The 12,413-nt window shown below is 34.5% G+C and overlaps 1 protein-coding gene and 1 long non-coding RNA gene across 17 annotated transcripts in view; one reads left to right on the forward strand and one right to left on the reverse strand.

Moving 5' to 3' along the window:
• IKZF2 (IKAROS family zinc finger 2) overlaps positions 1-12,413 on the reverse strand; it is a 156,021-nt gene that overhangs the window by 31,799 nt on the left and 111,809 nt on the right. The gene's annotated exons all lie outside the window — the stretch shown is intronic.
• Positions 1-12,413, forward strand: part of LOC103876496 — a 45,071-nt gene that overhangs the window by 23,915 nt on the left and 8,743 nt on the right. The window lies entirely within an intron of this gene.

A 12,413-nucleotide genomic window follows, 5' to 3' on the forward strand; every position in this document is an offset into this window, starting at 1 on the left:
TGTAATCTGTCAGAGATACAGAGACAGATTCCAGATATGAGGAATGAATTACAAATTAAATATCCAGTAAAGAAAACTTGACAATTTGGCCAACTGTTCAATTAGGAAATAGTTTGCTGGCATTTACTAGCATTTCATCTATCTATCTTTATGTGGAATCAGAAATACAAAATAATCTGCCCTCATTCCCCTAAGAACCTATATACCTACCAAAAAGTAAGAGAAAGTCAAATTGCCATAAAGATTTTTCAAAATAAGAACATTTACCATAAATTCATGGAGTACTATGAAGAACCAAGTCTTGTTCACTTACATTTTTTTGAAATGTCACTTCAAGAGTTATCCTAGTGAAATCTATAAAACAAATTACAATAGCACTAATACATGTGGTAAAGGTTTTATTCTTTATATAGATGTATGTACATTTACACATACAGAAACATACAAAGCAATGCATTTATATATAGAAAATATATTTACCATTTTTCATAACATAAATTTAACATTATGCATATATCACATTTATTTTTCTTTAATAAAATTAAATGTACCTACTTTCCTATAAATACTCTAAGGCAAAAAATAGGAGTCTGAAATCTAATTTACCTTATAGAATTATAAATTACTCTGAAGAAATATTAGCAATGACAATATGGCAAAACAGGCATTTAATTTTTTTCTGCTCTTAGTACTCGTAAGTTTTACTATGTCTTAGTGGTCTGTTACATTGCATGAACTCTGTGTATGAACAATTTTAAGGTTTCTGATCCCCATTGCTACACTACTGCCTCAAAAACAGTGTTGCAAATTCATATTCAAAATAGAAGTGTGTAAGAAAGCCATTTCACCATGCTGTCACCAACAATAAATACTATCTTTAAAATAATACATTATCCATTTATGTGCTAGCCTATATCCTCAAATTGTAGTAAGGCACTTGGGGTGCTGAAGCAAACTCTTAGGGATACTGTATGATATTTTCCATTTTTAGGGAAATAATATGAGATACCTCTTAGACATCATGCACATTACTTATTCAGTTTCAACATTGTATCACACTGCATTCCTTTCAATTATGTCATATCTTTGTGAAGCTGGGTTTCAGTGGTTGCTGCACTACAAAGCAAGCACTGCATGACAATCAATATGGAACAGGAAAAGAGAGTGGCAGTGTCCAACTTGATTTCAAGGTTGGGGAAGTTGTACCATGCCCAACACGGCATACAATCCCATTAGTAAGTAACTGTGGCCATCTAAGGATGAAAATAAAACAAAACAAAAACACTGTTTTGGGTTTCAATTTATATATTATAATTTTCCCAAATGGATAAAAAGTTGTTAGGGCACAAATCATTATTAAGTTGTTTGGACCTTACTACTTAATAAAATGAAACTGTTCAGTATTACTTTTAGCCATAAATGCACTTTGACAAAATTATTAAGACACTAGGGTCACAATGAACCAAGAAAGTTTGGGAAAACTGAGCTAGGTAATAAAATGTAATTTGCATTTCTTTCACATTTGCATTAGTGAAACTAAATGTTAAACAAAAAAATTATTAGTCTTTTGTATGATATCCTTTCAAATTATCTATTTCATGCCTTCATCTATTTTTTAATTATGATCTTACTGCTTTTGTCTTTCTCATCAATTTGTTCGCTCTCTGTGTATATTAACGCCTTTGACTTATTTCTTGACTTACCTATTTTACTTATGCTTTTTTTGAGGTTTAGAGGTTTTATATTTTTGTATGGTCAAAATTGTTGGTAGTTTCCCACGTTGTGATTTCTTTACTGTTTTAAGTTTTAAAATTCTGCCTGATACAGAATTTTTAAGAAATGTCCACACCTACTTTTTTTTCTAAATCTTTAGAAGTCTTAATGACTCTAGATTTCTTTCTTTAATGAAATGATTAAGTGGGAAAAGAATATTTGAGAAAGGAAACAGAGCCCTACCTGAAAAGTGAGACACCTTTCAAAGAGTATCTCTTTATATGAAATCATTTCAGGATAATTAGGTGTCTGTCAAAAATCATTACAGTGAAATAACTTTTATCTCTCTAAGGACAGTTTACTAAAGTACTTGAGGGTGGGGGGGATGAATGTTAAATGTTTAAACAAGTCTGTGAGACAGTATATTTAATGCAGATTTCTTAGAGATTTATAATGTACATGAGCACTATCAGAGGTTCTTTTGGATGTTTAGCTGCAATAACAAAAAAAGCAAACAAATAAAATTTATTTAACCCAATGTTTTCCCAAAAAACTATATAGTACAATTTTTTTATTTTAGCCACTAGTAATTTCCCAAGTAAATAATTGTTTGTGAACATACTGTGAGGAACACTGCATTATGACAATAAAAGAGGCACCAAAAGCCAGCATTAGTACTATTTTTCTTTTTCTTTTTGTATTTTTTTTGGTGAGACGGAGTCTCGCTCTGTCACCCAGGCTGGAGTGCAGGAGTGCAGGAGTGCAGTGGCGCCATCTCAGCTCACTGCAACCTCCACCTCCTGGGTTCAAATGATTCTCCAGCCTCGGCCTCCCGAGTAGCTGGGACTACAGGCATGCACCACCACATCTGGCTGATTTTTGTATTTTTAGTAGAGATGGGGTTTCACCATATTGGCCAGGCTGCTCTCGAACTCCTGACCTCAGGTGATCCGCCCGCCTTGGCCTCCCAAAGTGCTAGGATTACAGGCGTGAGCCACCGCGCCTGGCCACATTAATACTGTTTACTCTTCTTTAACAGGATATGCCAGGTGTTAAGTTCCTTTAACATAAATTTCTTGAGCACCTCCAGTGTTCCACGTCCACATTCTAGGTGCTGTAGGTACAGCACTGAATGAGACAAATGTCATTCCTGCATCCACAGAGCTAACATTATTAACCATCCAAATATTGCCCTTTGTTTTATAATGTAACAACAATATTCAAAGTAAATTGAAAATCTTACACAGGACACAAACACCAGGAAAAATTGTATATAAAAAAGTATGTGTGGGATCTTTAAAGTAAAATCACAGACATTTGAAAGCAAAAGAAAACTCCTTTTTATTGTTTCGGGCACTCTGGAAGAAAAATAGGCACAATTCAAAAAAGAAAATGTCTTATGTAAGATTATTTTTATAAGAGCCTAAGTTGTTGGCATCTACTTTTCTATCACTTTAAGTAAACATGTTTCCTCAGATTTCTTGAACTTCACACCTAAAATAAGGAAGCAAAATGGGATTAAGCAAAATATACATTGTAACATATTTTGGCAGTGTAACAGTTATGCTTCCCCGGCATTTCCTTATCACATAAAATATTTTATTGCTTATTTTTATCATTGCTAATAAAATAAACAATAAACAGAAGTAGATGTTTAATCTCTCTAAACTTTTCCATTTCTGTTAAAATATATACATATCAATTATTTATTCATATAACATATAATTTACCAACTGCCTAAAATGTGGCATATATAATCATAATAATAAACATTATATTCAAAAACCATTTAACTCCTAGGGTTGCTCACTTCTTTCACTGGAAGTGTAACATAAATTATTTAACAGATTGGTTGATGAATGTAGGAAAAAGACTAGAGAAAGTATAAAGGTGCAAAAAGTCTTAGCGTGGCCAGGAGATGGTACAGTAAAATCTAAGACACAAGAGAAACAGCAGATATATTTGATACTATTTCATTATTACAAATATGCAAAATATTCATTATGGGGAACAAAAAGCAAACAGAAAGGCTAGTAAGAATTTACTAGGCATACAGATTAAATGAATAATCCAAATTACATAGACTCTTCCTTTTAATAAGATTTCAATTCATCAAACTCCTAGCATATCCTGGAGATATTGCAGGTTGAGTTCCAGCCCATCACAATAAAGAATATATCCTGATAAAGTGGGTCACTCAGATAAAAGTTATGTTCATATCATACCATAGTCTATTAAGTGTGCAATAGAATTGTGTATAAAAACAATGTATATACCTTAATTTTAAAAATATTTTATTGCTAAAAAATGCTAAACAGGCCAGGTGCAGTGGCTCTCACCTGTAATATAAGCATTTTGGGAAGTGGAGGCAGGAGGATCACTAGAACCCAGGAGTTCTAGACCAGCCTGGGCAACATGATGAAATCTTGTCTCTATAAACAATACAAAATTAGCAAAACTAGCCAGGGTGTGGTAGCTGGCACCAGTGGTCCCAGCTACTCGGGAGGCTGAGAGGCTGAGGTGGGAGGATCACTTAGCCCAGACTTTCAAGGCTACAGTCAGTTGTGATTGCACCACTGCACTGCAGCCTGGGCAACAGAGCAAGACCTTGTCTTAAATACATACATACATACATACATACATACATACATACATACATACACACACACACTGTAAAGATAATCTGAGCCTTCGGACTCATAATCTTTCCACTGGTGGAGGAGGGTGTTGCCTTGATGTCCATGGCTACTGATTGATAAGGCTGGTGGTTGCTGAAGGCTGGGATGGATATGGCAATTCCTTAACATAAGGCAACAATGAAGTTTGCCACATCAGTCAACACTTCCTTTCACAAAGGATTTCTCTGTAGCATGTGATGTAATTTGATACGATTTTACCCAGAGTAGAATTTCTTTCAAACTTGGATTCAACCCTCTCAAACTCTGCTACTGCTTTGTCAACTAAGTTAACATAATATTCTAAATCCTCTCTTGTCATTTCAACAATGTTCGCAGGATCTGCACTAGAAGATTTGATCTCAAGAAACCACTTTCTTCGCTCATTGTAAGAAGCAACTCTTTATCCATTCACATTTTATAATGAGACTATAGTAATTCAATCACATCTTCAGGCTCCGCCTCAAATTCTAGTTATGTTGCTGTTTCTACCACATCTGCAGTTCCTTTCTCCACTGAAGTCCTGGACCTCCTGAAAGTCATCCATGAGGTTGACATCAACTTCTTCCAAACTCCTGTTAATATCTTGACCTTCTCAGATAAATCACAAATGTTCTCAATGGCATCTAGAATTCTGAATCCTTTTCAGAAGGCTTTCAGCTTACTTTGCCCACATCCATCACAGAAATCACTGTCTATGGCACCTCTAGCCTTATAAAATGTATGTCTTAAGTAATAAGACTTGAAAGTTGAAATTACCCCTTGAACATGGGCTGAAGAATATACGCTGTGTTAACAGCCATGAAAACAACATTAATCTGCTTTACTTGTCCATCAGAAGTCTTGGGTGACAAAATACATTGTCAATGAACTATAATATTTTGAGAGGAATTTTTGTTTCTGAGCAGTATCTAAACAATAGGCTTAAATTATTCAGTAAACCATATTGTAAACAAATGTGCTGTCATCCAGACTTTGCTGTTCCATTTATAGAGCACAGGCAGAGTAGACGTAGCATAATTCTTAAAGACCCTAGGATTTTTGGAACGGTCAATGAGCATTGGCTTCAACTTTAAGTCACCAGCTACATTGTCCTACCAAGAGAGTCAGCCTGTCCTTTGAAGCTTTTAACCCAGACATTGACTTCTCCTCTCTAGATGGCATCTTCTTCTAATAGAAGGCTGTTTTGTCTATACTGAAAATGTGCTTTTTACCACAATCACCTTCATTAATTAGCTTAGCTAGTTCTTCTGGATGACTTACTATAGCCTCTACATCAGCACTTGCCGCTTCATCTTGTACTTTTATGTAATGAAGATGGCTTCTTTCCTTAAACCTCACGAATCAACCTCTGCTAGCTTCCAACTTTTCTTTTGCAGTTTCTTCATATCTCGTGGCCTTCAGAAAATTGAATATTGTTAGGGTCTTCCTCAGGATTAGGCTTTAAGAGAATGTTGTGGCTGGTTTGATCTTCTGTCCAGACCACTGAAACTTTCTCCATAATCAGAAATAAGGCAGTTTGCTTTCTTATCACTTGTGTGTTCACTGGAGTAGCATTTTAAATTTTCTTCAATAACAGTTCCTTTGCATTCACAACGTGGCTGTTTGGCATAGGAGGCCTATTTTTGGCGTGTTTTGCCTGTTGACATACCTTCCTCACTAAGCCTCATCATTTCCAGCTTTGGTTTAAAGTGAGAAATGTGAGTCTTCCTTTCACTTGAACACTTAGAGGCCATTGTACAGTTATTAAGTGGCCTAATTTCAAGATTTTTGCATTTCGGGAATATAGAGGCCAGGTGAGGGACAGACAGACAGAGAAACCGGCCAGTTGGTGGAGCAGTCAGAGCTTACACAACATTTATCAACACTAACATTTAAGTTTGCCAGCCTGTACAGGTGTGGTTTACGGTATCCTAACACAGTTATAATAATAACAAGAAAGATCACAGATCACAAAACAGACATAATAATGAGCAAATGTGAAACACTGCAAGAATTATTAAAATGTGACAGAAAGACATGATGTGGGCATGTGTCATTGGAAAAATGGTGTCAACCGACTTGCTTGGAATTAGGGTTACCACAAACTTTCAATTTGTAAAAAACGCAGTATCTGTGAAGTGCAATAAAGTAAGGCACAATAAAGGAAGTTATGCTTGTATTTCCTTTCATCTGACTTTCTATGTTATAATAACTCAGGCTTATGAGTAAGCAAATAATTTGGATAGCAAACAGCTCCCAAAATAATCAATTCAGAAGCAAATAGTTTGCGCTAACTTATGGAATATTCATATAAAGAATATGTATTTGTATATCCAGAATGTGTCTTCTTACTTGGATCTCAAATTCTAACCCTAATGCCAGTTGTATGTGAAGCCTAGGTTAAGTTAAATTAGGAAATAGTTGTACCTAACTCACAGCATTTCTGTGAAGATTTTTTTTAAATCCATATGGAACACTGAAGGTACCTGACACACAATAAATGGAAAATTTTTGTTTTTTTCCCTGTAGCAGTCAACACCTTCTAACATATTATTTTTTAAAACTGATTCTTGCCTGTCTCCCCTCATTAAAATGTAAGCTCCACAAGGACAGTCTTGCAGTCCACAATCTCACAGAGCTTACATTCAAGTGGGGTGGGACGGCACAGACAACATGTGTATAAACTAAACACCAACATAATCACAGACTCTGATTCAAGCTTTTTATTGAGATAGAGATAGCAAAATAGAACTAAGGGGATGCTTCTGGTAGGTTGCTTATGGATGCCACTATTTTCAAAGAGATGACATTCAAGCTAACATCTGAAAGATAATGAGGCAACTGTGCCAAGATCTTCAGAAAGTGCTGAAGGTTTTGACTCCTAGGATCATCCATTAGTTCAAAAAGAGTAGGAAAGAATAAAGAAACCTCGGTTGCAAAGAACCCAGAGTGAGGTATAAAGTAGAAGAAGATCAGACAGGAGAAGTGGGCAGAACCACCAATGGCCATGATTAGTAGTTTGATTTTATTATAAAAGCAATGGAAAACCATTAAAATATTTTAAGAGAAGTGACATGATTTAAATCAGATGTTAAAGTAACATTTTGGTTGCTATATGGAGAATAGATTGGGAAGCAGGAGTATAGTGGCTGAGAGCAGAGACCCTAGATTCAGATAGACCAGAGCTTATTTCTCAGCTTTCATGAGTACACTGGAAGTTGGATAAAATGCAAATATATAGTTAAAATGGTATGGTTTTTTTGCTATATCAGACGATAATTTTTTAAAGTACTCTCACAAATATAATTTATACTATTGCTAGATTTATTTTGTTCTAAGTTGCTGTATGTCTTCAAGCATCATGATATATTTTTGTTTATAAAAGCATGATACAATTCTTGTTTTATTGTGCTGTGGGTGAGTATGTGCATGTTTGAAATCTAATGCAATAATACATTGTTGCCAAACCATGGAAAATAAAAGAAAGATAAGGTTAAAGTATAATCTTTATAAGCTGAGGAGGCATACATGTACTATGTAAAATGACAGACTGTATGAGGACATTAGGTAACATCTCTTTCTTTAAACTTGACTCTACTTATCTGCAAAATAAGGCCCTTAAAATGATTCTTGCCACAAAATAAGAATTTATTCAATATACCCATAATTTTTAATTTTTTTAATAGACTAATATTTATCATGTACTAGGCAACATACACAACCACCATTGACCTCCATGAATCTTTAAAACCTTCCTAGTTAATATAAGAATATTCAAAGAAAATAATCTGTCCGTTAACTAATTCATTCAATCAATATGGTATATAAGGGATGAAGATGTAAAACAGAATAAGCTCTCTTCTTTGAGATGCTGAATTTAGGAATTTTTATTCTTATCCAGATGCTTATCATCATCATCATGTTTCTATACAATTTAAAGGGACTCCATTCTGATAGATGATTCATGATACTTTACATAAAATTTTATATTCTAAATATATTTTACATGCTTATGATGAATGATACTTTGTTTTTATTTTCCTTATTTGTCTGATTTTCTACCATTTGAGAGTTTTCTTACAGTATTTGGCAAGATAGTATAGGCTGTGGATGAACAGGTTTCTTTGACTCACATACACAGATCAAGTAGGAAAAATTGAAAGAAAGGGTAAAGGTTAGGTTAGAAAAAACCATCCGAACAAACCCCCCCCCCCCCCCAAAAAAAAATACACACGTCCCAGTGTGTCATACCCTTCTGGATACTGGGTGAGTAATAAAGTTTGTGTGCAGCCTCTCCACTTCTGTTGTGGAGTTGCAAACATGCCAGGCCTGCAGACTCATGGTGTGGAAGGGAAAATGTGAAATGACCAAAGTTAAGACTGTCCACACTAAATGCATGCAGGGTACAAAACTGTGGTAGCAAGCTTTGGAATGAGGACAATGTAGAATATATAAAACAATGAGAAAGCACCCAGGAATCTTGTCCATTTCTTTAGAATTCCTGAAAATAAAGTAGGAAGGAAAGCTTCCTACAGTAAATTGATCTTCTAAATGACTTGGACCGAGGTGAAAAGAGCTACATAGAATTATAGAAGAAAGACTTTTAATTCCTTCTAGAAATAGGTTCTGAAAGAAACATGACTACTACAATTCATAAAAGATGAGATTGTATATGCTATTAAAAGTTTTACTTTCTTTTATAAGAAACATATAAGGAAGAGAAGATACATAATGATTATTGGTCTGGGGTAGGGGGAAAGAGGTGTTCTACCTGGTGGAAATCACATGGGCTGTCTTACAGCTGGCCTGACTGAAAGTGGCTTTTACCTTCTGGGTAAATTTCAATGAGTAGGACCTCAAGTGTGTGTTTTAAGAGTCAAGAATGGAAATATTAATCCCATCTCCTTTCTTCAGTGTTTATCGCAAAGCATACAGTGAAGCAACAAGGGCATCAGTATCAGGATTTGATGGATGAAATCAGCACAGCACAGTTATGCAAATCATGTGTGCAACTGACACTGCTTGTGTAATTATCAGTATAATCCACCTCTATCAACCACCTCCAGGAAGGAAAGGAGGGGCTAAGGGTGGGGAAAGTTCACACTTGGGAGATCACCCAGAAAGTGGGCCAGGTGCCAGGTCTACAATCAGTTTAAAACAGTTCCTTCTCATGAGAAGCCTGCAGGACAAATTATACTACGTTTAATGCACCATCACTATTATGAATGAGCTGCACTGGATTCAATTTCTAAACCAGCATAATGTAACTCAATGTGTCTACCTTTTGTTGTTTTTTAAGGATAACCTTGGAAAATCCGGGTTAAAAAAAAAAAAAAGTCATGGTGGTCCGGTTTTTTTTGTTTTTTGTTTTTTATTTTTGAGAGACAGAAGAATCTCACTCTGTCACCCAGGCTGGAGTACAGTGGCACGATCTCTGCTCACTGCAACCTCCGTCTCCTGGGTTCATGCCATTCTCCTGCCTCAGCCTCCCTTAGCTGGGACTACAGGCGCCCGCCAGCATGCCTGGCTAATTTTTTGTATTTTCAGTAGAGACGGGGTTTCACCATGTTAGCCAGGATGGTCGCGATCTCCTGACCTCATGATCCGCCCGTCTCGGCCTCCCAAAGTGCTGAGACTAAAGGCATGAGCCACCGCGTCCGGCTGGTCTGGTTTTAAAATAATGTAAACATGAAAACAACTAATTATCATAATCTTCTGGCCAAGTACCTAATTTTCAGAAATTTTTTGTCCTCAATCATTCCACAAAACTATCAGTAATATTAATATCCAAAGGTTTATAACTTGCAGCAATCCCATCTTATACAAAACATTTTGCGTGATACATACACTGAAGAAAGTTATTTATGTACTTTTTTTCTGGTAGTCATTACAAAAAAAAGTGAAGTAATGTGGAAGAAAATGGTTGAAGGATTGGGGGAAAAGACTTATAAGAAAGAGCAGACCACAAAACTCAAAAGAAGAGGGGAAGATAATTTAAATAAAACAAAATAGAAACTGGTGTATTATAAAAGAGAGTAAGTGATGACAAATGCTACAGTACATTAGAAAATACTTTAGCTTATGAAATCACTAATCAGTTGTCAAATTAAAGAAATGATGTGATCATGATAATAAATTCCTTAGAGAGGACAATATGTTTGAGGGTATACTACTCTTGTGACAAATCAAGAGACTATTTCTATGAGATTTAAAACTAGAGTAACTAACATTACATTGTTTCTTTAAATGATATGGCAAAGATGAGCTCCATCTTAATCCAAGCCACATGGTAATTTTTTATTTTATTTTTAAGAAACCTGAAGATGTAAAAAAGACTATCTTGTCTTACCAGTTTCTCTGAGGGCATGTAGCATATACCTTAAAAATACATGTTAGTTTGAAATTCTATTAAAAATAAATGTGCAAATATATTTAAATGCAAGGTGAGTCATAATACTTTACAGTAATTTTCTCATAATAGGTAAAGGCATAACTGAACAAAATATAAACTAGGCTATTTAACTGGGATTTTTAAAAGCCAATATTAGGAGCTAATATAAGCATTCAACATCTCTAAGCTATTTTTGTGGACAAAATATAGTCCTTGGAATTACAGGGACTTGAAAAATAAAGATAGTCCTTACATAGATATATCTATATGTAGATACACACACACACACACACACACACACACACACACACACATACACACACAAAATGTTTTTTAGTTGGGAGGAAGTTGTTGTTTTAACAGATGGGGATTTATATGGTACATCTGGTCCAGTTCCTTTTTATGGAACAGAATAGCTTTAAACTGACAATTAGACATAAACAACAAACTTCATAAGCCGAAAATTGTCAAACACTGAATAGATCACAAAGTAGTGTTGTAAAAATCAACATTCCTAAAGTGTTTGGAAATAAAAGAGATATATGTTCAGAATAGTTTAGGCATTATCAACCCTAAGTCAAAAGAACTTTGGCATTGTAAGGTTCCTCATATCTCTCTTACTCCAAAGTTATGTGACACAGATAACTAATTTTACAAAGAGTAGTTATTTTTAAGTGATATACACAAATACATAATTATATCATATACTAAATGCTGGTTCAATTGAAAGCTAAGATTTTACTTAGAATTTAAGAGCATTATTGAAAATACAAAATAATTATTTTCTTAAAATGAGGATGAACAAAAATACTAGAAAACAATTCCTTTACTTATTTGCTTACTTAAGGATATTTTACTTATAAATCTTTGAAAAATAACTTAGTTTTAGAACTAACAAGTATCTTAAATATATGGTACTCAACAAATACTTGGCTTTTTTAGAATATAAGAGACAATGAATAAATGTCCTTGGAAAATTAGGATTTTTAATTTTCAAATGTATTTGGACGACTCCATTTTTGAGCAATAAATAATTTTTCATAGTACTCTGAACCAGTATAATTCTATCGCGAAAACTGAATTTTTCATCTGGTATAAAAATATTTTGAGACTCTATGAGACACATTCTGTTTTTTTAACTTTTATTTTAAGTTCAGGGGTACATGTGCAGGTTTGTTATATAGGTAAACTTGTGTCATGGGTTTTTTTTGTATAGACTATTTCCTCATCCAGATATTAAGCATAGTACTCATTAGTTATTTTTTCCTGATTCTCTCCTTCCTCCCACCTTCCACTCTCCAATAGGCCCCAGTATGTGTTGTTCCCCTCTATGGAGACACATTCTTACTCATTGTTTTTCTCTTTATAATTTACAAAAAGAAATGTATAACACATATATGTTTCTCATATTTTACCATTATACACTCTTCTGTTTTAAACCTTTAATTTGGGTACAGCATAAGAGTATACACAAAATATACCTAAAATGCTAATGAGAAAAAATATATAATTCTATTTCCTCCTAGATTTTTTAAAATAACAAGTATGCCAAATACTATTTTGACTAATAAGGGTCCACAGCTTAATTTAAACACTATTTCCCTCAGAGTATTAGGTATAATAAATTAAAAGGTGTAATATATATAATGTAC

This window comes from Papio anubis, chromosome 10 (assembly GCF_008728515.1).
Source record: "Papio anubis isolate 15944 chromosome 10, Panubis1.0, whole genome shotgun sequence".
NCBI classification, from domain to species: Eukaryota; Metazoa; Chordata; class Mammalia; order Primates; family Cercopithecidae; genus Papio; species Papio anubis.